Raw genomic sequence first — 12,571 nt, 5'->3', positions numbered from 1 at the left:
TGCACCACTTAAGGTGATTCAGTAGCAGTAGCTGGTATTAATTAACAATTATAATAAATAATGAATAATAAATACATGGCAGTGGTGTAGTTGCAAATTTAGAAGTGCAGGCACTCTCCAGACACCCCCATAGCCACACTCACCTGAACAGCCATGCCCCATGGTCACCCCCCTGCACCACACACTTACATAGATGCACTGATTTTATTATTTTATTATTTACATTTTATATCTCGCTCTTCCTCCGAGGAGCTCAGAGTGGTGTACATGGTTATGTTTATCCACGCAACAACACTGTGGAGTAGGTTAGGCTGAGAAGATACATGACTGGCCCAGAGTCACCCAGCTAGTATCATGGCTGAATGGGGAGTTGAACTTGGGTCTCTCCGGCCCTAGTTCAGCACTCTAACCACTATACCACGCTGGCTCTTATTTTGGAGGTTCTGATAACAAGAAGTCAAGGATAGCTTTCTAATCCTACAGAGCTTGAACATCATGTGGTTTTTCACCCAAAAGGGCAGTTTAGATTGTCAACCACAAAGGGTGGAAGGGATACTGGAGAAATGGCAATAAAATCAGTTGTAGTCCAATATTAGGCTATGCAACAAACATTTGGACTAGTAAGAGCAGCATTTTTTTTAAAAAAGAAAGCAGAGAGCTTTGCATCCCTGCTGAGTCCTTAGAAGGGGAAAAAGTATCTGGACTTGTGTCCCTGCCCATCCCTGAAGCACCACACCACTGCATAGCATTTATACAGATTTAAAGTGTTACTATTGCTTTAGAACCATTTATGTTGGCAATTCTTACACAGTTTGTAAGATAGGCCGGTATTATTCACATAGTGCACATGATGTGAGTTGAGGTTCAGAACTTGCAGCTTTGTGTAAGACCCTCTAGGAAATCCATAACACAGGTGGGATTTGAATTGGGGATTTCTTAGTTTGCAGCTCAGTTTCCTGTCCACTACAGTACATCTGCCTTTGCTTGCATTCTGCAGCAGAGAGTGTGACTTGGCAAGGAAGGAATTCCCAACCTGAGAGAGAGCCAAATTTACTTGTGGAAAATAACAAACTTGTCACTCGGGGGCTTGCTTTGCACTCTCTCTTTCTCTTTCTGACAACTGTGACTAATACTAATGACTCTTGTGAGCGGTACTTGCTGTCTCATTTTATTTCACACTTTATGAATGTTCTCCTATAGCTTTCTGTTCTGCTGTCAGACCTCCCATTGCCTTCTAGGGGAGCAATGTGTAATTATCTCTTTAAAATGCTAGTCCATCCCATCTGAAAAGCTTGGGGGCTAGTAATGATAAGATAATTGGGCACTCTGGGTTGACCTTTTCAAAGAAGAAAAACTGTTTTGAGTTACTTTTTGAAAAGATCAATTGTCAGATATGCTAGAACCTCTGAGACACGAGCATCTGTTTGATGGAAGCATGCTTTGTAAGTCCAAAACTTCCATAATCTAAAAAGGTCAACCTCTACCTTTCAACATCTTATCTGTCTGTAACCCACCAGAAACTGACACTAGCACCTTCCCAGCCAATGGCATTGTCTTGCCATGTCTCTGTCAACTCATCTTATTCAAAGTCTCCATAAGCAGAGACTTGGGTGCAGTGTTCCCTCTAGGTGTGTGCGTGCTCACATGTTTTTTGATGCCCACTTAGTTAATTTTAGGTCCCACTCAGGTTGAACCAGGAAGGCCCCACTGTGCATGCATGTGCGCATACACTGCCTTGATACTGCCACCCAGAACAAAACCAATTCCACACACAGATGAAAATAATTCGAGAGAGTGCTGCTTGGATCGGTGTTCCAAAAAAGGACTTCTGATATGAACTCCCCCTCTTTAGGAGAATGGATCATTGTAATAACATTACAAACTTCTGTTGGGCTCAATAGTTTCTAAATGGTATGTAGAAAGTTGATGTGGTTTGTAAATAGCCAGTTGCTTAGTCACCTGGGATGAGTAGTAACTAAGGCTGTTCTCATGAGCAGCCTAAACCAGGTTAGGGCAGCCCAGCTTAGTTAGGCCATCTTTGTGCAGTGCTGGGATCCATCTGGATCCCAGCACTGCCCGCCCGAGTGACTTTTAAGCCCGGCCTTCAGTTGAGGTTAAATGCGCAAATGTGCCCTTAACCCCAGCACTGGGATTGTGTGTGTGAGAACATAAGAACAGCCCTGCTGGATCAGGCCCATGGCCCATCTAGTCCAGCATCCTGTTTCACACAGTGGCCCACCAGATGCCGCTGGGAGCCTAAATGCCATCCAGGATGTTGGCTGTCTCCACATCTCATGACAGAGAATTCCACAAGTTGATTATGCGTTGTGTGAAAAAGTACGTCTATTTGCTGGTCCTGAATTTCGTGGCAAACCATTTCATGGAATGACCCCTGGTTCTAGTGTTATGTGAGAGGGAGAAGAATTTTTGTTGCCAGACCCCAGCCCAAGAAGACATGGAGACAGTATATGGTGAAAAGGGCCACAACTTTATTAAAATTACCAACATGGCGAACTGGAACTTTAGGTGATTAATCACCGCTAAACAACAGTGCAGGCTCCTAGGCATGAGCAAGGACCCAAAGCCCTGCCCCATAGCCTGCATGGGCGACACACCCTGGCTCAGGAAATAAGGCAGGAATGACCTGCCTAACCCCTTCACAGCTAACCACCCCCTTTTCAGGAAGTGGTCTGGATACTTCAAGGACTTAGACCACCCTGGACCGCAGAGCCCAAAGGCTGGTGAAGTCCTGAAGCTGGTTTCATGGCAATCGTTCTCCCCGTGCCGCACAGGCAACAAAGGAGCGATCAACCAATCAACCTTTAAATACCCAAGGGTGCTCACCGAGATCTAACCTCAATTTCCCTTAGCCCGCACTGCTACTGCCACCCAGGGAGGTTAGCCCACGCTTGACCTCCCTGCCCCATAAACCTCCAAAAACTTGGCAAGCCCCGTCCGAATATTGCTCTGGTACAAATCGCACCCAGCCTCGGACAGATGAACCCCGCCGGGTCTGTACAACTCAGGTAGGCGCGCAGCTATCCCTGGTTGTAGGACCACTTTTCCTCCAGAAGCACTAATCATATGGCCTATGGCCGCCGAGGCCTTGCGGCGTGCTTTCTCCACACCCAGACCGGAAGACACCCCCCTCCAGACTCTACGCTGGAGCCAGTTAACCCAAAGTATACATACCCCCGGGATCCATTCCCGAAGAACCTCTAAATCGGATGTGGCTTGCCGAATAATTGAGAGACCAGTTCGCCGGCCCAAGTCATTCTCACCCAAATGTAAAATCACCACTTGAGGGGCAGGAAAACTATCTAAATGGTTCCTAACCACGGGGAGCAGTTGCCCCCAAAGCATGCCCTGCATGCCCAACCAATATATAGTGGCCCTCCGGCCGAAACCCAACTGTGTACCCCACCACAAGGTGCTGGCCTGCCTAAAGGCCCAGAAGACCAGCGAATGGCCGCACACCAGGACCCGGACCGGAGCAGCTGCTCCACCAGCACCTGCCAGGAGAAACATAGAAGATAAAACATGAGACGTTGGCCGCTGTCAGCGCACATACCGCCTGACCGCCACGGACCTCCAACGCCCAACCCGCCGAACGGCATCTTCAGTCATGCCCAATCTGGAAGCAGTAGAGGCAGCCCCGATTCGAAAGGAATGAAGGGTAAGCCCCTCCGTGAGGATCCTGGCGGCCTTGTGGACCTTCCTAACTATTGCCAGAAACTGATATTGCGTCAATGGGCAGCCGTTCTTGTGCAGAAACAAACACCCACCAGACCGTGGACAGAGACTAGTGTAATGCCTAAGGGCAGCCACTGGGCAGAGAGCAGAACCTTTAGCTTCTGCTAATTTTACTAAATGACCCCTGCCCCTCTGATCCGTCTTAGATCGGCGGAGGCACAGGTTGGCCGTCCCGACCCCGAATGTTAAGTCAGAAAGCTGGAGACAGCAATCTCATGGGGAACAGCTGCTACGAGGCAGCAACTCAGAGGGGCGAAATGCACCAAAAAAGGCAACTAGAAGCGCGGCCCGGAAGAGGGAAACTTCCCAAGGGCCGGAACAACAGCTGTCAAGGCGACCCAACATGGAAGCCAACATGTCCAGCGTAATCGGGCGCCTGCTGTCAGCCAAAGCCGGAGACATCCTGGCCCATCCTTCCAACATACGCCGAACCCGTGGATCGGATGACGAGTCCCTGACCCCCCTCACCTGAGTCTCGAAAGACAAGGCTGACAAGTAACCTCCCAAAGTAGACCCAGACCGTCCCGCCCTGCGCAGCGTAACTAAAAACTGTTGCAAGTGGCCCACCGGGGCAGGCCAAGACTCTGCCAAACCTTTAGCCTTCCGGAATTGGGCAAAAGCCTCTATCTTGGCCGTGTAACTCGCCCTGGTACTAGGTGTCAGTGACGCTGCTATGGCCCGCTGGGCTTCCAATTGCCAAGCTGCCACAGGACTGCTGGCATGGGGTCCGGGAGCATCGCTGCCTCGGGGGCCAACGCCCTGAATCTGTCTACCTGAAAATGAGACAAGGTGTCAGCGATCTCATTGTTTATCCCCGGGACATGTCGGGCCTGAAAGACTATATTCGCCTGCAGGCATTGAAGCACCAGTGCCCTGACCAAACCCATGACCCTCTGTGAGCGTGAGGTCTGGGTATAATGTGTACCACAGCCTGGTTATCACACCAGAACCTCACGGAGGAGTTGGCAAACTCCCCCTCCCAGATGTGGACTGCCACCACAATGGGGAACAACTCGAGAAAAGTCATATCCCTGACTATCCCACATCCAACCCACAATGGAGGCCAAGGGGCAGCACACCACCGACCCCTAAAGTAGATTCCAAACCCGGCCCCTCCGGCCACATCCGAATGGACCTGCAAATCAGCTTCTAAGAGCTGTTCAGACCGCCAAAGCGAGATACCGTTAAATGTGAGCAGAAAGGTTTCCCACAGGGCCAGGTCGGCCCTGACGCCCTCCGAGATCCGCACCCTGTGGTGCGGGGCCCGAAGGCCTACCATGAGATCGCCGAGTCGCTGCAGAAAAGCCCTTCCAGGGGCAACAACCCTGCAGACAAAATTCAGGTGACTGGCTACCACCTGAAGTTCCCGCAGAGAAGCCTTGCGGGCCCGCCCCAATGTCCTAACTAAATTCAGCAAGGCTTGCAACTTGTCCTGGGGCAACCTGGAGCACCCTGCTACCGAGTCGAGCTCAATGCCTAAGAAAGACAAGCGCGTAGCCGGGCCTTCCGTCTTATCTCGTGCTAGAGGGACACCAAGTTCAGCCGCCAACTCCATGAAGGAGTGCAGCAGGTGATGACATTCCCCGGAATTGCCCCTCCCTACAAAAAGAAAGTCATCTAAAAAATGGGCCGTTGACACAAGCCCCGCCCTCCGCCGCACTGACCATTCTAAAAACGTGCTAAAAGCCTCAAAGGCCGCACATGAAATAGAACAGCCCATGGGCAATGCTCGGTCAAAATAGAACTGACCAGCAAAGACAAATCCCAAGAGCTCAAAGTCAGCTGGATGGACAGGCAGCAGGCGGAAGGCAGACTCGATGTCACACTTGGCCAATAGTGCCCCCGCCCCTCTACTTCGAACAACCTGGACCGCTTCATCAAAGGACATGTAGCGGACGGAACACAACGTGTCTGGGATGCTGTCGTTGATGGACGACCCCTTGGGGTAAGAGAGGTGATGGATTAACCGGAATTCACCGGGAGCCTTCTTAGGCACCACCCCAAGCGGTGAAACGCGTAGCCCTGGAAAGGGAGGGGTCTGAAAAGGCCCCGCAACCCTACCGGCCGCGACTGCCTTCGCGATTTTCTTCAAGACAACCTGCTCCTGACCTATAACTGACTTGAGATTGCGGGTTCTAATGGACCCCTGCCGGGAAGATGAAGGGATGCGAAACCCATCCTTGAAACCAGAAAACAAGTAAGAAGCCGCTGATCTATCAGGGTAACCCTCAACAGGCGGCACAACATCTCAAGCTTGATGGGGCTGGGCCCCTTTACCTGCAGCAGGTGGAGGGGGGCCGCCTTTCTTATTGCCTCCCGACCGAAACTTGCTTCCCGACACGGAGGAATGGGCCCGAGGGCAACTTGAACTGGGGTGTTTGGCCCCACAGAGGCCACACGCATGCCTGTAACGGCAGGGTGACCAGGAGCATCTACCATTCGAGTTGTACTCCCAACAGACCAAGTGGGGTTGAACCCACTGATGGCCTGGACCAGTAGCAGCAATGGCACCAAGTGGCCTGGACAACAAATGCCCACTATCAGACCTGTCCCCCTCAACCAGGCGGGCTGGGGACATTACCACAAGCCACAACTCCTGTAGCAGGGCATCCCAGGGCAACGATGGGTCAAGGGCGGCTCTCATCCTAAAACTCTTATCATAGCGGATCCAGCAAAATCAGAGACGGCCCTGTGGATAATATCCATATATTTCAACAAGGCGGGGCCCCTAGCCGGTTGTACCTGCACAATTACCCCCATATATATGGTAAAGCCGGAGAGCCAGTTGCTCCACGTCTTTTCAACCTGCTTACGCTTCGTAGCCTCGTGTTCCTTGCAGGACTCCCCTTCCTTATGTTTAACTCGGGTTCCCTGAACAACAGGCTAAAGATGTCTACGTACTCTCCCTTTAGGATTTTTTCCTTCGTAGCCGGGAGCAAGTGATCCCCTAAAGGAAGCCCCATCCCCCCATACGGGGCGTGCTGGGGTGTGGGGGTAATGCCCATAGGGTAGAACCCTGTGCTGCCTGGCGTGGGAACCGAGGCATCCGTGTTGTTTGTAGGCGAAATGAGAGGTGTGCCAGTGGGCCTATTGACTCCCCAAATCTGCTCAGCCGAGCCCTGAAGGCCCAATGCATTACTTATCATGGGTGGAGTGAACCCCAAACCCCAAGCGTGCACGTAGGGGGACCAGTATGTGGCTGGTCCCCAGCCCCCCATGGCAGGCATCGGCCAGGGTACAGAAGGCCACTGGCCGGTGCCGCCGGAGGGTGTGGGTGCTGCTGGCTCACCCGGGGCCAAAGGGAGAGATGGATCACGAAGAGGCGGTCCAGCCAGCGCAACAGGCTGAGGTAAAACCAGTCCAGGAGGAGCAGGAACCGGATCCGGAGGTTGTGCAGGTGCTGGCTGTCCAGGCGGATCTGGCGAAGGCAACGGTGGACCAGAAGGTTCAGACGGAGCGTCGGGTCCAGCATTCTCAAGGGCCTCCAACCTGCTGGAAAGAACTTCAATAATTGGCTCCTAGCAGCACCACGCGTCCTGTGAGGGAACCTGGGGGGGGGTGGAATGCCCCCACCGCCAGATGGGCCAGCCCCGGGATCCGATGGCACCTTCCTGGCTTTTTCAAGCACCTCCATGCTCGCAATTAGGGCCCTAATAACACCCATTTCATCATCCTCATCCTCAGAGGAAGATGGAGGAGGAGCAGCGGGTCTTTTGGGCGGCCTGATGGGTCTCCCGCCCTTCTTTTCTTTAGCCTTCCTAGGCATGTTTTAAACAGCAATCAGACTGACTGCAAACAACTTAGCCCACAACCAATTTCCCCACACCCTTAGCAGCAGCCTATAGCACCCAAATCCACCCAAGCCCTTGCAGCGCTATGGCAACCAGCAAATAATACAGAACCTGGAGTCAGCAGGCAGTAACGCCCCCCCCCCAGGCCAAATTCCGATCCCCCACCCAGCTGGGCCGACCACCCTCAGCCCCCAATCCTATCTAGAGATCGGGAAAAGCCAGGAGAAGAAATAACAGTAACGAAAGGACCAAAACGAGAGTGAGGGGGCTAGCCTTCCGAACGCAACTGCCTTAAAAGGCAGGGCATAGTCTGGGGCCGGAGGGGGGAGAGACCAAACCGTGCGGGCCACCGGCCCAGGGAAACAACGTGCGCCGCGCCCAGCCGGGCGAAGAAAGCTGAAACTGCTCTGCTGCCGCCGAAGCGAGGGCTTCGCTGCTCCACGCGCCCGTTCCCGGGCGAAAACCAACCACCCTCCCCTATTCGAAGGAGCTCACAACAGGAGCTCCTTCCCTTCCAAGAGCTGAAGGTTAACTGAATAGTTTGGGGCGTTTGGATCCTGACCGAAACCACGCCCCCTCGTGCTAAGCAGCCAATCAGGCTGCATCTTGGGTCCATGAAGGGCTGGAACAAACTCCCTCCCCCAGCACAAGGCAGAGGGGAGGGGGATTCTCTATCCACTTTCTCCACTCCATGCATGATTTTATAGACCTCTATCACGTCTCCCTGCAGTCGTCTTTTTTTCTAAACTAAAAAGCCCCAGGTGTTGTAGTCTTGCCTTATAAGGAAGGTGCTCTTGGCTCCTGATCATCTTGGTTGCCCTGTTCTGCACTTTTTCCAGTTCTACAATGTCCTTCTTTAGATGTGGTGACCAGAATTGTATGCAGTACTCCAAGTGTGGCCACACCATAGTTTTGTATAAGGGCAACACAATATTAGCAGTTTCATTTTCAACCCCCTTCTTAATGATCTCTAGTGTGGAATTAGCCTTTTTCACAGCTACCACTGTTAGGGATGTGCACAGAAACAGCTGGCCTGGTTCAGTTCGAGTCCAGACTGGACTCGACCATGTGTGCAGATGCGCAGCCTCCATAATGGCTGCCGGGTGAAGGCTGAAAACCAGCCGAAGAGCGCCCAAACTGGTGAAGAGGGGCATGAGGAAGGCCTGGGGGGGAGAGGGAACCTCTGCGCTCCCCCTCCAGGAACTCCCCTGATGGAGAATAAGGTTAAAAAAAGAAAATGGTCTGTGAAGCCCCTGAACATTTGGGGGTGTTCGGTCTGGGGTCAGACCGAACAGGGGGTAGTTTGGTTTGACCCCAAACGGTTGAACCCAACAGGTTCGACTTCAAACCTGTTTGCACATCCCTAGCCACTGTGACCGTCTCATGGGGGTATATCCCATTGCACCATGCTCATAGTATGGTGCATTGTGGGATATCTGGAGGCCAGGATGCACTGTCTGGTCTCTGGAGATCCGCATTGATTGGAGCAGTGTGGATCATCTGGGAGCGTGAGTTACCCTCTGAGCAGCATTTCTTTGATTGTCTGGCGGGGAAGATAAGTTGGACTCTGCCTCCCCTCCCGCACCTGTGTGAATGGGGTTATTGCCTCCAAGTGACTAAGCAGGAATGTCTTTGTGTTTCCAAGGGTGGTCTGAAGGCACATGATGCAACAGCCAGCCCTCCTTAGTTCAGCAAGGGTCTGACCAATGCTTGGCTGGGGGACTGTTTAGAAACCCTGGTCTTTGACTTCTGTGGAAGAAAGGTGAAAATTATGTATAAGCAAGAGTTATCAGCCCACAAACATGTTGCTAGACCTCTTGCCTTTGCATATCCATAGTCATTTGTAGAACATATATGGTCTGAAAGAAGAGAATCAAACCAACTCTATTCCTATTGGTGCTTGCGGATATTCTATGCAGGAAAAGTTATATTCTACGTGAGAACACGATAAATTTTGATATATGTGAGGAGTGAACCCCAAGAGCAGTCACGGACCAAGAAGAATATAAAACAAGACTATTCTAGACCCAACTCTGAGGGCAGGTCCAGAAGATGCATTTTCTCCCTCTCCAACGCTGCAGTGTTTCCACATCCCAGTTTCATGCCTCTCATCTTTCCTTCAAACTCCATCAGCCTCTTCAGTCTTCGGGAGAAACTTTGATCTGGCCAATCAATTGGTTTCTATGCATCTTTGGTAACAAACTTTTCCTGCTCCCCTCTCTTCCTCCTTTCCCCTGCTAGGTAACCTCCTTGTATTAGAATTAGGCAAATTAGCTTTGCTTGCCATTGTACCTCTCCAAGTCTATTTCCTTAAGTAAAATATGAAAAGACACTCCTGATTTGGTTCCTTATGTCTTCTTATGGTTGGACCCCTCTACTGGTTGGACCCCTCTTTAAATTAGGCAGGAATCCTCAGACAGCCTTGGAATTGAGCTTGGAATTGAATAATTCAAATGGTAGTTTAAAAAAAAATAACAACCACCCCTCTGTGTTCACGATACTGTGATTTTTGCCTTGAGCTGGCTGTTCCCCTTTTATACCTACCCATATCCTATGTATTTGATTATCTTAGAGTTATGGTTGACTTCTACATAATGAGAAGGATAAAACTGATGGGACAAGCAATGCTCCAGTCGTGGTTTTGTTTGTGGTCTGATTTTATTTAAGATACTGATCTCGGCTGCTGTTTTTCATCTTTAATGAGGGCTAAACACACAGTAAAAATTTATTGGGTGTTTCCATTTACAAAATTAACTAACAGTTGGTGCTTTAAACACTCAGCAGATGCACTTAGTACTGCTTCTCCAGAATGTGAAATAACTATTAAAAACAACACCACCACATAGGGTATAATGCAGTTACCCCTCAGGTGATAAATGGTCTCAGAATAGCCACTTGTGAATGCTCTGTTTGAATATTAATGTTGCTATGCTCTAGAATGCATGACTGAAAATTATAAATGATATTAGTTTTCTCTGTATAAATATGCAGTTATTGTTAAAAGAACAGTTACTTTGGTTGTCTTATTTCTAATCCTTGGAATCCCCTGTTGTTGCATTGTGAAATGCACTTCTGCATAACTGTGTGACAAAGGATGCTAGACTAGATAAGTCTTGGGTCTGAGCCAGCAGGGCTGTTATGTTCTTACCAATGTGGTCTGGGTGGATATTGTTTGCATGTAGGTTTCTAGTCTAACATGCTGTGTCATACACTAGCCCACCAGATGCCTCTGGGAAGCCCACAGGCAAGAGCTTAGGGCATGCCCTCTCTCCTGCTGTTGCTCCTTTGCAACTGATATTTATAGGCATCTTGCCTCTCAGGCCAGAGGTGGCCTATAGCCCTCAGACCAGTAGTCATTGATAAATTCATGAAGGATGTCTATCTAAGCCCGTTTAAAAACCATCCAGGATGGGGCCTGTCACCACATCTTGTAGCAGAGAATTCCATAGGTTGATTATGTGTTGTGTGAAAAAGTACCCTGTTTCCCCGAAAGTAAGACCTACCCCAAAAGTAAGACCTAGCAATAATTTCTGATGTACTGCTAATTGCCCTAGTGCATTTTGGGGGGGCTAAAATTAATATAAGACACTGTCTTATTTTCGGGGAAACACGGTACTACCTTTTGTCAGTCCTAAATTTCTTGGCAATCAGTTTCATGGGATGATCCCTGGTTCTAGTGTTATGTGATAGAGAAAAACATATCTCTATCAACTTTCTCCACACCTTGCATGATTTTGTAGATCTCTATCATGTCTCCCCACAGTTGTCTTTTTTTTTTATAAATTAAAAAGCCCCAGGTGTTGTAGCCTTGCCTCTTAAGGAAAGTGCTCTAGGACCTTGGTTGCCCACTTCTGCACTTTTTCCAGTTATAAAATGTCCTTTTAAAAATACGGTGACCAGAACTGTATTCAGTACTCCAAATGCGGCTGCACCATTGTTTTGTATAAGGGCATTATAATATTAGCATTTTTATTTTCAAACCCCTTCCTAATGACTCCAAGCATGGAATTGGCCCTTTTCACAGCTGCTGTGCACTGAATCGACTCTTTCAACAAACTCTCCATCACAACCCCAAGATCCCTCTCCTGGTCAGTCACCAACAGCTCAGATCCCATTGGCTTATATGTGAAGTTCTGGTGTTTTGCCCCAATATGCATCACTTTACATTTGCTAACATTGAACCACATTTGCCATTTTGTTGCCCACTCCCCCAGTTGGCAGAAATCCTTTCGGAGCTCTTCAATCTGTTTCTGATTTCACTACCCTAAATAGTTTGTTTTTGTGGTGGTGTGTGTTGTTGTTTGCAAAAAATCAAATTTGGCCACTTCACTGCTTACCCCAACTTCTAGATCATTTATGACTAAGTTAAAGAGCACTGGTTCCATTTCCAATCCCAGGAGGACACCACTTCTTGATTGATTAAGTGCCATCAAGTTAGTGTCAACTCTTAGTGACCACATAGATAGATTCTCTCCAGGATTATCTGTCTTCAACTTGGCATTTAAGGGGTCTCAATGGTGCATTCATTGCTGTCGTATTCGAGTCCATCCACCTTGCTGCTGGTCGTCCTCTTCTTCTCTTTTCTTCAACTTTTCCCAGCATTATGGACGTCTCAAGGGAGCTGGGTCTTCGCATAATGTGTCTGAAGTATAATAGTTTGAGACTGGTCATTTGTGCCTCTAGTGAAAATTCTGGATTGATGTGTTCTATGATCTATTTGTTTGTTTTCCTGGCTGTCCACGGTGTCTTCAAAAGTCTTCTCCAGCACCAAAGTTCAAAAGCGTCAAAACTTTTTCTATCTTGCTTCTTCAAAGTCCATTTTTCTCATCCATAGAGTGTCATGGGGAAAATGATTGTCTGAACAATTCTAATCTTTGTAGATGTAGACACATCACGGCATCTAAATATCCTTTCCAAGGCCTTCATTGCAACCCTACCAATTGCTAATCTGGGGCGTATTTCTTGACTACTGGATCTTTGACTGTTGACAATTGATCCTAAAGGCAGAAGCTCTCCACCACTTCAGT

At 49.3% G+C, this 12,571-nt stretch overlaps 1 protein-coding gene across 1 annotated transcript in view; it reads left to right on the top strand.

Moving 5' to 3' along the window:
* Positions 1–12,571, top strand: part of DPP6 (dipeptidyl peptidase like 6) — a 735,952-nt gene that overhangs the window by 13,790 nt on the left and 709,591 nt on the right. The window lies entirely within an intron of this gene.

This window comes from Hemicordylus capensis, chromosome 6, assembly GCF_027244095.1.
Source record: "Hemicordylus capensis ecotype Gifberg chromosome 6, rHemCap1.1.pri, whole genome shotgun sequence".
In the NCBI taxonomy this organism is placed as follows: domain Eukaryota; kingdom Metazoa; phylum Chordata; class Lepidosauria; order Squamata; family Cordylidae; genus Hemicordylus; species Hemicordylus capensis.
Note: the sequence above shows the minus strand (reverse complement) of the source record. Positions and strands in the feature narration are given on the sequence as shown.